Raw genomic sequence first — 12,359 nt, 5'->3', positions numbered from 1 at the left:
AACCATTTGAAAAAAAATACGTGGGCACAGCTAAAATAGTGCTGAGAGGGAAATTTATAGGATTAAAATGGTGACACTGAAAAGAGGAAAGGTACTGAAATCAATAATCTAAGTTCTGGGCTTCCCTGGTGGCGCAGTGGTTGAGAGTCTGCCTGCCGATGCAGGGGACGCGGGTTCGTGCCCCAGTCCGGGAAGATCCCACATCCCGCGGAGCCTGTGCGTCCAGAGCCTGTGCTCCGCGACGGGAGAGGCCACAACAGTGAGAGGCCCGCGTACCGCAAAAAATAATAATAATATCTAAGTTCTAACTGATGAAACTAAAAAACCAAACCAAACCAAAAAACCTAAATATATCCAAAGAAAGTAGAAGGAAGGAAAGAGTAAAGATAAGAACAGAAACCAATGAAACCAAAAACAGGAAAATAGAGAAAAATCAATTAAACAAAGAGCTAGTTCTCTGAAAAAAAAATCAGTAAAATGGATCATGCTCTAGCAAGATTCTCACATAAAAGGAGAGAAGACAGAAATCATCACTGTCAGGAATAAAACTAGGGATATCGCTACAGATCCTGTGGCATTAAAAGGATAATAAAGGATTCTGTGAACAGTAGTGCGCTCATAAATTCTACAGGTGACAAGAAATGAACCAATTCTTCGAAATCCACAAACTACCAAGATTCAACCAAGATGAAATATATAACTTGAATAATCTTACAACTATGCATGAAACTGTATGTGTAATTAGAAAATGCCCCTCCAAAGAAATCTCCAGCCCCAGATGGTTTCACTGGAAATTTCTACCCAACATTTAAAGAAGAATTAATGCCATTTTTACATAAACCCTTTCAGAAATTAGAACAGGAGGGAACACCTCCCAGCTTATTTTTATGGGGCTCATATTACGCTGATATCCAAACCAGCAAAGATTGTACAAAGAATGAAAACCACAGACCAATCTCTCTCATGAACGTAGAAGCAAAAATCCTCAACAAAATACTAGCAAAGTGAATCCAGCAACATGTAAAAAAATTATACACGTGACCAAGTGGAATTCATTTCAGACATGCAAGGGTGGTTCAACACCGACGTGAACATTAATCAGTTTAATCCATCATGCTGACAGGTTAAAGAGGAAAATTCACAGGAGCCTGTCAGCTGACTGAAAGAATATGTGACAAAATCCGAGACCCATGCATGACAAAACCTCTCAGCAAGTTAGGAATAGAGGGGAACTACCGCAGTGTCATGAGGAACTTCTACAAAAGCCCTAAATAAATAAAGCTACGTCATACCTAGTGGTGAAAAAGTGAATGCTTTACCCCTCTGATCAGGAACAAGGCAAGGATGTCCACTCCTGCAACTCTTCTTCAACAGGTTCCAGTGCAACACAACAAGAAAAAGAAACTAGAAAGGATAGAGGTTGGAAAGGAAGAAATAACACTTTCCCATTTACAGGCAACATGACGGTCTGCATGGATATCACAAGGAATCTACCCCCGAAATCTAGACACTTAGTGAGGGAGTTGGGCAAGGTCGCAGGACACAAGGTCAGCACACAAAAATCATCCACATTTGTGTAAACTAACAACACACATGTAGAAACTGAAGTTAAAAACATGACAGTATTTAAAAATAAAGAGAAATATTTAGGTATACTCTTAAAAAAACCCCACAGATTCAGAATCTAGACGCTGAAAATTACAAAATACTGATGAAAGAAACAAAAGCACATCTAAATAAACAGAGACAACCTGTGATCACAGCGTGGAAGACTCCACACGGTAAAACTGTTAATTCTCCCCAAGTCCACCTATAGATTTGATGAAATTCCTATAAAAATTCCACCAAGGGTTTTGTGGACACAAACAAGCTTATTCTAAAACGTATGGAACGGTGCAGGAGCCAGCACAGCTAACAGGATTTTGATAAAGAAAGAAGGGGAAGGACTCACGCTACCTGATGGTAAGGTTCACCCTCCAGCCACAGAAATCAGCACAGTGTGGTCCTGGTGCCGCAACAGACACCTCGATCAAGGGAACAGATCAGGGAAACCAGAAATAGACCCACACAAATATGGGGACACGGTTTTTGACAAAGATGCAAAAGCAATTCTACGGGGGAAGGATCATCTTTTCAACAAACAGTCCTGGAGCAATTCGACATTCCTAGATAGGCACAAAAACCAAACCAAACCAAAACCCTCCACCTAGACCTCACTCCTTATACAAAATTAACTGGAAATGGACAACAGACTTCAGTGTAAAATGTAGAACCATAAAGCATGTAGGGGGAAAAAAAAGGAGAAAATCTTCCAGACTCAGGCTAGGTGACGGGTTCTTGCATTTCACACCCAAATCACAATCCATAAAAGGAAAACATTAATAAACTGGATCTCATCGAAATGAAAAACTTTCTTCCTGCAGAAGACTCTGTGGAGAGGTAGAAGTCAAGCTAAACTGACAGAGTAACTGCAAACCACAACCAGGAGCGGTATTCAGAACATGCAAGGAGCTAACGAGACGGAACAACCCAATCAGAAAAAGGGCAAAGACGAGAACAGGCTGCTCGTTGAGAGGATGTGCAGAGGGCAGACGCACACACGGAAAGACGGGCATCATTATCCGTGAGAGAAACGCAGACTAAAATCACGGTGAAGTATCGCCGCACACCTGTTAGAGGCTCAAATAAAAAACAGTGACGGTGCCAAAGGCCGTCGTGGAGATCCTGGATCACTCACACCTGGCTGGTGGGATGTAAGACGGTGCAGCCGTTCTGGAAGAGAGGAGGGCAGTTTCTTGTGAAATGGAATACGTGTTTGCTATTTGACTCAGCAATGGCACTCTTGCTTGGGCATTTATCCCGGAGAAATGAAAACTGTGTTCACACAAAAACCTGTACGTGGATGGTCACAGCAGCTTTACTCAAATAGCCCCAAACTGGAAACCCTCAAAGGGCAAATGCTTAAAACTAAAACACTACGGGAGCGGGGTGGGCATTCATTCCACGGAATACTACTCATCAATAAAAAAAGAACAAGCTATCAGTATACTCAACGACTTGGAGAGATCTCAAGAGAATTGCAGTCAGTGAAAAAAGCCAATCACAAAAGGTTGCATAACTCTACTTAAATAGCATTCTTGAAATGATGAAATTATAGAAAATGGGGAACAGATTAGTGGTTGCCAAGGGCATCGGGAGGGAGAAGGGGGAAGTTGGCTGTGGCCATAAAGGGCAGCCCTAGGGAATTTGTGATGGTGCTGTCCCTACCTGAGGTGGATGGTCACACGATCGTACGTGTGATAAAATTTCACAGAACTACACACAGACACACACACGTAAACTAGCGAAATCTGACATCTCAACACAGCTGATGGATTGTACCAATGTTAATCTCCTGGATGGGATATTGTCTATAGTTCTGCAAGATGTCATGAAGCATGTATGGATCTCTCTCTATTATTTCTCACAATTGCATGTGAATCTACAATTATCTCAAAATAAAAAGTTTTAAAAAATTGCTTCCATAAGCAACCTTTGTATGTGCCCTATGCACTCAGACCAGGTTCTCCCTAGAGGGTGAACTTTGGAGTGAAATCACGAGGTCATAGGGAATGCCCGTCATCAGCTTTCCTGAATTCTTCTCTAAAGTGTCTGTTTTTATTTACACTCCTACTCACAATAATGTGAGTTCTCACTTCTCTACATCTTCCTCGGTACTTGGTATAGTCAGAATTTAAAATTTTTACCAGTATGATGGATACAAAAAATTATCCCATCTGATGTGATTTTTGACTCCCTGGGAACTAGTGGGTTAAACATTTTTTCATATTTTACTAGCCCATCTGGGTTTTCTCTTCCAGGCCAGCCTGTTCAGTCACATCTTTTTCTATTGGGCAGTTTGTTTTATATTGCTGACTTTTAGAATGTTTGATACATTCCAGATACCTCACCTAAGTCTGTTTATCCTCATTCTCTAGGCATCCATCTTTTTTTTTAATAATAGAGCCTCACACTTACTCAGAGGTGTTCACAGAGTCCAGATCCATATTTATGAATTTTTAGCAATTACTGACTCTGAGACGTTGCTAAAAGCTTCAGAATATGCACTGTTCCCTATTCCTGGTTGCAGCGTGAGCTCTGGATGTGGCCTCAGCTCACGGCTGAGAGCTGCAGCCTCCTGTCTGGTCGGCCTCTCCAGCCCCAATTCCTTGCGATAAGTCACTCATGTGCATCTCCCATTGATTCCGTGTCTCTGGCTAAAGCCTGACAGCTACATGTTTAGGTGGAGTTTGAATTCTGCTCATCTCTGCTGAATGGGACCACCAGGGTCTCCCTGTGTATAATTACTGTTGCTTTAAACTCACCTCCTGGGGCCCCAAACTCAGGCTGATTTAAGCTTCCTTCAGTGGCTCTCACGGACCAGTAGAAGTGTCTTCCTGCTTAATGACTACTTACTAAAAAGCGTACTGAGGAATTAGAGAACGGTCTTTCCTTCTTTACTGTCAACTTTACTGAGGAAGTTAAGGAAAAGATGACTAACAGAGACCTGACAGCAGCCTTCGAGGCTAATCACCCTGAAGAGGAAGCATATTTTGTTGGGCGTGGCCGCTCATCAGCGGTGGAATTTTAACAGACAGAGAAGTGCAAGGTAGCCCTGTGGGCTTTTTAAGGCGTCCTACTTGCCCCGCAGGGCAGCAACAAAGGGCTGGTGGCAGGTTCCCAGAACTGAGTCCTGGGCACCCTGGGTGTCTCCATGCCTTGGTTTCCTAGTCAGTAAAAATGAGGGTACTGATAGGGTAGTTATATCAAATGGGGGGATCCCAGGGCAGCCCGCCTATCAGTGAGGTGATGCATTGCTCTAAGAAGACAGCCTGGCAACTTGTAAGTGGTCAAAAATGCTACCTGGACACGTGGGTGGAAAAGGCACAGAGACGGTGGCTGACACTGTCAAATTTTTAAAGAATCTAAAGAGAAACTAAAAGTCAAACAACAAAAGGTTTCTAAAGTGGATTTGAACCAAACAGCTTTTGTTTAACCCTGAGTTAATAAAGGGAGTTATTTCAGAACAGGTAAACCGTTGGGAGTGACTGTTAGCCAACACCTTAGAATAATTTTGAACTGGATTCCCTCCCTTCAGGTTTTGGTTTATCCCACTTAAAAAAAAATACGACGACTGATGAGCACTTCTCCTGGGTTGGGAGAAACACAGCTGTGAGGCTGCGGCCCACCTGCTGGTTCTTTGGGCCCATCCCTCCCTGAAGAGCTGCTCTGTCCCAGGCTCCCGCTGGCTCTGCACCTGGGTCACCTCGTCCGAGGAGGCCCCCAGCACTCAGAGGTGGTCCTGCCAGGGAGAAGGGGAGTCAGGACTGAGCCCGATTCAGGGGGGTCCCAGACTTGTGGGTCACTCTGTAAACTATCTCCCTGAGCTGGGGGGCTAAAGTCTTCTCCAAAACCCACAGGTCTTAAATAGGACGCACCCTAAAGTTCCAGAACAGCCAGGGGCCCCCCTGCACCGTGTTTACATCTCTCCCAGCACATCCCGGCTGTGGCCCGTGCCTTCCACAGCTGCAGAGGCAAACTGAACAGACGTTGTCGATTCTCACGTTGTAGCATTTGGAAAACAGAGAACCAGGAACCAGAAAGCGCTTATTTCCTGCCAGACTCCTACTGAGATCACCAAAGAAACGCAAACGTGGTTCCCAGCCCCACTCTGCCTTCTGAAAGGAGGTGAAAGGAGACGCTAAAAGAAACGAGGCAGTGCCACCAGCAGCCCAAAGGACCCAGAGCCACTGAATGTCAGGGAATCGTGCAGATCACAGGGCACCCTAAGGGCCACCCAACCCGGCGCCGGGCCCAGGGGGCTTCGCGCCCGGGGGCGCCAGGCGCACAGGTGGGCGCAGGTGGGCGCAGGCGGCGCGGCCCGAGCCGGGACGGGCCCCCGGAAGGCGGAAGCCCGGAGAGTCGCCTGTCGCCGCCCTCGGCGCTCAAAAGGAAACTGGTTTTCGGCTCGTGGGGCGGGAGGGGAGAGGGGGGGCGGCAGGAGTCGTCCGCTCGGCTCCAGGTGTGTCATTAAGAAGCACTTTAGGCTGGTGGGGACCCCTGCCTGCCCGAAAGCTCGCCAACAGCGCGCGTTCCCAGCGCGCCCGGGGCGGCCTCCTTGACCTCTGTCACCTCTCACCCGAAACTCTACCCTCACCCCCTCCCACGCTCTGCCCGCGACCCCGGCCGCCGGGCCGGCCGAGCCCACACCTGGACACCCGTTGGGGACAGCCCCGCCGCTCTGGCTCGGCGTCTACACCCGCGCCCACCTCTGGCAGGGCGGCCGCCCGGCTGCCACCTGCCGCCACCTGCGCCGCCGCCCGGGGGAGCCCCGCGGCCGGGTCCCCGCTCCGAGGGCGCATAGGGGCCCTCCCGCCCCCGGCGAGGGTCACCCACCGTGCTGCGCTCGCCGCTCCCAGGCCGAGGGCGCCGCGGAGTCCAGGCCGCCTCCTCGCCGCGCGGGCCCCAAGCGCGCGGGGTCCCGGGGCGCCGGCGCCGCCTTCCGGGTCGGGCACGCGGGCCGCCGGGGCCGCAGGCTCGTCCTCGCTGGCGCGCGGCGGCGACTGACGGCGGCGGCTCCGAGCGCCGGGCGCGCCCGCCGCCCCTCCCCCGCCCCCCGGGCTTCCTGCGAGCCAGGTAAACACAGCCGGGCCGGGCTGAGCCGCCCCACCTGTTGCCCGCCGGCCGGGACCACCTCCGGGCGGCTCCGCCACGCGGGCTCGCTGCACTCACGGGCCCCGCGCGGGGGCAGCCCCTGGAGGCGGGCGCGGACTCCGGCCGGGGCTGACCTGCGGCTCTTTGAGCCTCTGCTCGCGGCTGAGCCTCCGAGTCACCCCGCCCGAGCGCGCAGGGAGGGAGCCCTGAGAGCAGCTGCTCCACAGCCCGCTCCACGGCCGCCAGCGCCGGCTGCAGGGGCCCCAGCAACGCCTGGCCCCTGGAGAGCACCCGGGGAGCTCTCGTGCATCCCAGCACCCGGACAGGTGCTCCGCTGGAGAACACAGGCTTCCCAAAGGAGGCCAGCGAAGAGCGCTCGCAAAGCAGACCAGAAGACGCGCATTTGGAAGGGCGGCCCTGGGGCCTGCGGCCTGAAGCATCTACTGGCTAGTGGTCAGTGTCATCCTCTTGGTCCAGAGGAAGCCTCTTGTTTGGACCTTAGTCACCTGCACACAGTCCGGTGGTCCTTTCCCCTGCATTCTCACCGTCCTCCTGATGGTGGAAAAGTAGGATGTTGAGGGGAGACACAGACCAGACTGAGACCCTGGCGTCCCCCATGGCTTACATTCCAGGTCAGGGAATTGAATCTGACGCTTTCCCGGAGCCCTCAGGGACCCAACCTAGTTATTAGGGGGAGGGGAAGTCTGGTGCTGGTGAGACCCAGCCCTGGTCCCCCCGGGCCGGCCAGAAGGGCCCCAGCTCCCAGTGTGGTTTCAGGGCTGTCTTCCCCAAGCATCCGCCCTCACAGGCCGGGCGTCTGGCAACCACGTTCCAATGCTGGTGATTCTAAGAGAAATGTGTCCACCGTCCCAGAAATATTTGATCCTTTCCTCAGAAAAGGTTGGCCTGGGGGTTTCAGGAATTAGAGAGGGGAGGTCAGCAGGGCTGCGGAGCAGGGATGCTGGCTGTGCCGAAGACAAAGTTTGCCTGTTCCCAGTTCTCCGTCCAAGCCTTCAGCCCACTTGCAGCAGAGGGTGGACGGGCGGGGCTCAGGGGGCCAGAGGAGCCTAAGGGTGTGCGGGGCAGTGACTCTGACCCGGGCCGCTTCCGGGTCCCTGACTTAAGTCACTCTTCCCCCCCAACCCCGATATTTCTTAAAGCTCAAGCCATAGTGCGTTCCATTTGGATGCCGGTTTTAGGATCACAAAGCACTTCTCCCCGCAGATGTCTCCTTGCTTCTTCCTAGGGTCACTGGGATTTGGGAAGAAGGGCTTCTGCCCTGCAGACATCAGTGAAGACTGGATATTGGGGAGTCCAGGCCACAGGGAAGCAGCAGGGTTTGTCCCGCCTCATGCTGTGTAGAAACCTCGCATATGCCAACAGCCGTCTCTGCAAATGTCAGGCTTGCCAAGCTCCAGTTAAGTGCTTTTTAAAGTATTTATAAGATCCCACCATGCCTATATTTGGGGGATATAATGCCCCCAAATGCATGGGAACTTCAAGGAAAATGTATGTGAGGGAACGAGGAACACGATTTAGTAAAGTGACAGATGGACTTCTCTGGTGGCACAGTGGTTAAGAATCTGCCTGCCAGTGAGGGGACACGGGTTCAAGCCCTGGGCCGGGAAGATCCCACCTGCCGCGGAGCAACTAAGCCCGCGAGCCACAACTACTGAACCTGCGCTCCAGAGCCCGTGAGCCACAACTACTGAGCCTGCACGCAGCAACAAAGACCCACCCAGCCAAAAATAAATAAATTAAATTAATAAATAAATTTATATAAAAAATTAAAAAAATAAAGTGACTGGTGGGCATTTGGAAGGTCCCTCATGCCAGGGAAAGGACCCAGGGAGTAGGAAAGCAAGTGCTTCCCTGTGAGGGGTGTCACGCTTCACATGAAGGTGGCCTTGCATCTTTGAGCGCAATGACAGAGATTGATTTTATTCAAAATGGGTCTTTTGACAGGTAAAAGATAAATGATCCAAACTTCATTGTCTCTGATATTTCTAAGAAAATCATATGGCTGTTCCCTCCACCTCTTACTGCTTTTCACATAACGAGGGCAGCAGCCTTCAGCATTTCGTGTCGCAGCAGGGAGCACAAAGTTTCCTGCATGATACACCTTCAGTTCGTTTTTGTTCAGTCCTATTAAACTGCATATTACCCAAACTGAAGGAAGAGAGGAAGCTAAATAATTTCCAAGAGACCACACTACATGCATTTTGAGTTTCTAAAGAATTTTCTTCATCGACAGATTTACCTTTGTAATTATATTTTTGCTTACAAAAGCCCTGAAATCACTTTCATCTCTGGTTTGTAATTAACAGTTTGCTGGTGATATCCACAAACTGTTAATCCACTTAATTTCCAGTTAATCCACTTAAATTCCAGTTAATAACTGGACAGGTTCTGCTGTGGTCATGATTGCAAGAAATTAGGTGCATGAACTCCACAAAGTGCAACATAAAAAATTATGTAAACAAGGAAAGCGTTTGAGGGAGGCTTCTAGACTACAACCAGACACACACACATTCACACACACAACCACACACATACAACCACATACACACACACAAGCCACTTCTCACTTCACTTCTTTTTATCCAGGAAAAAAAAGAAAGGAAAGGAGACTTGTACGCGTTTGATTGTGTGGGAAAAAACAAAAAAACTTTCACACATTTTCTACCATCAATTTTTTGACACTGCTGTTATACAAACTGTTTTACAAAGGGTACACACACACACATATAGTATTTTTCTTTAACCATAGCTCCCTAATTTTATTAATAAAAATAAAAGCAAACAGCTTTCCGTAAGATCCAAGTCACTTTTCAACTACAGAAGTAGATTCTGGATTCAGTGTATTTTTGAAGGAACTCTGTACACGTTCAATAGGTATCATCCTCCCACTCTAATTGCTTCTAGAATTTCCTCTTCCAGGGAGCTCTCAACCCTGAATGGCCTGTTGTCAACCCGCCTGGTGAGCTCGGGGGCTCATCTGCGCTGACAAGCAGAGGCTTGACGATCCTGGGTGTCGTGTGGCAGGTGTAGCTTCCACACGTGGCCCCAACGCCATCCCAATCCCACAAATCCCTCGTTCTCCTTCCTCTGTGCCTTCGAGGCCCGTGCCATGGAAAAGGAGGAGGTGAGTCTCTGCCCTTGAACCTGGGCACGTCCCTGTGACGGCCCCAGCCGTGGAGTCAGGCCCTGGATTTCTGGGGCGAGGTCACAGCAATGCCGAGCACATCTGCTTTCCTCTTCAGGGCCAGCGCCCTCGGAACCCAGCCACCGTCCTCTGAGGACAGCCAGAGCCAGCCCAGGAGACACCAGCGGCTTTCAGAAGGGACCCCGCCTGAGTCGCTGTGGCCTCTAGGTCCCCCCAGCTGAGGTCCCAGGCCTCTCAGAGCAGGAATTGTCTGCCCTTCCTGTGTGCTCCCTGCACCCCTGACCCCCCGAATCTGCGAGCACGGTGCCACGGTTGCGCAGTGACACAGGCCAAGGAGCCTGGGCCCCCGGGGCCCGGAAGAGATGGGGAGGACCCGGCCCTGGAGACTCGAGAGGGAGCGCGCCCGCCCCTTCATTCCGGACTTCAGCTCCAGGACAGCGACAGAGGCTCTTTCCGTTGTTTTGAGCCACCCGGTTTGTGGCACTTTCATACGGCTGCCCCTGGAAGCAAACTCATGGAGTCACAGAAGGAAAAATAGAGGACCAGCCGTTCGCGTAAAGAAACCTCACGTGAACGGGGACAGGACAATTTGATGATAGAAACGGTGGGGCGTGGGATGAAGGAGGGAAGGGGAGGCCAGAGGGAGGCACCCTGGGGCCTGATCTGGGACTTCGATCTGGGACCCCGGCCACCTGGGCCCCGAGAGCCTTCCCCACCTGCCGTCCTCCTGGTTCAGGCAGGTGGGCTGCAGCCTCAGGCCCCCAAGGCTGGGCCAGCACCGGAGCATCTACCTGGGCACCTGGAAGGCCCAGCAGGCGGGTGGGCAGGGAGCCAGGCTGAGGTCCGAGAGGACCCGAGGGTCTCCCTGCTGTGCTTCTTGGGGTGCAGGGCCGCGGGGGAAGGGGGAGGGCAGAGGCACCAGCCCGGGCAAGCACGGAGGTGCGAGATGCTGAGGAACTGCGGGTTTCAGGGGTGTGACCTTGTGGAGGGGCTGTGAGGCCAGGCTGCCCTGGAGCAAAGGGTTGAGGCCGAGGAAGCTTCAGGACGGTCATTCCACAGCTCTGCGGAGTGGATTCCCAGGAGAGGTTGGGGCGGAGAGAACCCTCAGGAGAAGAATAGTGACCATAAAAGTGAGCTGACTGCTGGAGGCGTCACCTGCTTCCAGCAGCACTGAGGCAACTCCCTGCATCAGCCCTGGGTCCTCACGGCGCCTCTGGGATGAGATCCCCGATTCCCATGGTTCCCAGCGTCCGGGGCTGCCCGCGGCGCCCGCTGAAGGGGACACTGCTCGGGGGCCTGCGTCTCTGCTGTCGGGACCACCTGCCCGTCAAGCCCTGGGAAGGGGCCTGGCTGGTGGACCCGTGGTCCATACCTGCTGCCGTCGTCAGAAGGACTGGGGTCAGACTTCAGAGGCTGGTGGGCCGGCTGCAGAGCCCACGTGCTTCCCTCTTTGCTAAAGGCAGAGAGCAGGCAGTCCCCGCTGGACGGGGAGGGGGAGGGGGGCTGAGGAAGAGGGCGAGGTCCCGGTGACACTCAGACCCCTGGCAGGATGGCCGAGATGGGGAACATCGGAGGAAGAGTAGGTCTGATGGAGACACGAGGGAGGGTGGTTCTTGAAGGGCAGGCCGGATGCCGGGGTCCTGGCAGCTCAGATAACACACCCAAGTTCTCTCGCTCCCAGGCACGCGGGGTGTCACCTTACACACATTCCCAGCCGGGCTCACAGCCCTCCGTCTCCCAGTGGCTGGCCGTGGGCACTCTGTGAAGCCCCCTCTGCAGTGCCAGGCCCCCCATGGGCTGGGACATGTCTCCTTGGGGTCCCGATGTCCCCGTGATTGCCCCACTGCTGTGTGTGCTGGGGGGGGGGCACACCCAACAGAAAGACCACAGGAGGGAGGGCCTGCCTCTGTGTCAGTTAGTAACAAACAGCCAGTGTGAGCGGGCAAGTGCCAATAAGGGGGCCACAGGGGGTTGGGGACGCAGGGGACCGGGATAGGAAGTGCTGGATGGGATTCTTTCAATCCAAATGGAAGGGAGTGAGGGAGCACATCCTGGGGTGTGGAGGTGGGGGAGTGCATTCTGGGACACATCAGTGGTAAGTGCAAAGGCCCCGGGGTGGCAGGTGCAAAGGCCCCGGGGTGGCAGGTGCAGACACCCTGGGGCGGCAGGTGCAAAGGCCCTGTGGTGGCAGGGATGCCTGTGTATTCAGAGAACCGTAGGAGCCACCATGCTGGAGGGAGCATGTTAAGAGGCAGGTCGGCTATTCGGGGTGGGGGTCACACAGAGGGCCTTGCCGTCCACTGCAGCTGCTCTGGGTCTTGCTTGGAAGGGGCTGAAGTTTGGGGATAGACTGGAGCAGGGAAAAGCAGAAGCAGGAAGTCAGTTAGAACCTGCTGCAGTGGTCCCGGGGGGAGGTGGAGCAGGTGCTGGGTGTTCGTACAGGTAAGAGCCAGGGTGGGCTGACAGATTACAGGCAGGGCGAGGGCCAGGGAGGAGGGTC

General features: G+C 52.5%; 1 protein-coding gene across 4 annotated transcripts in view; it reads right to left on the bottom strand.

Moving 5' to 3' along the window:
- Positions 1–6,565, bottom strand: part of MBP (myelin basic protein) — a 114,514-nt gene extending 107,949 nt beyond the window's left edge. For all 4 annotated transcript variants that reach the window (XM_060170494.1, XM_060170495.1, XM_060170496.1 and 1 more), the window contains exon 1: positions 6,436–6,565. The gene's annotated coding sequence lies outside the window, so the exon portion shown is untranslated. The remainder of the gene's footprint in view (positions 1–6,435) is intronic.
- Positions 6,566–12,359: the final 5,794 nt, after the last annotated feature.

Source organism: Lagenorhynchus albirostris, chromosome 14 (genome assembly GCF_949774975.1).
Source record: "Lagenorhynchus albirostris chromosome 14, mLagAlb1.1, whole genome shotgun sequence".
In the NCBI taxonomy this organism is placed as follows: Eukaryota; Metazoa; Chordata; class Mammalia; order Artiodactyla; family Delphinidae; genus Lagenorhynchus; species Lagenorhynchus albirostris.
Note: the sequence above shows the minus strand (reverse complement) of the source record. Positions and strands in the feature narration are given on the sequence as shown.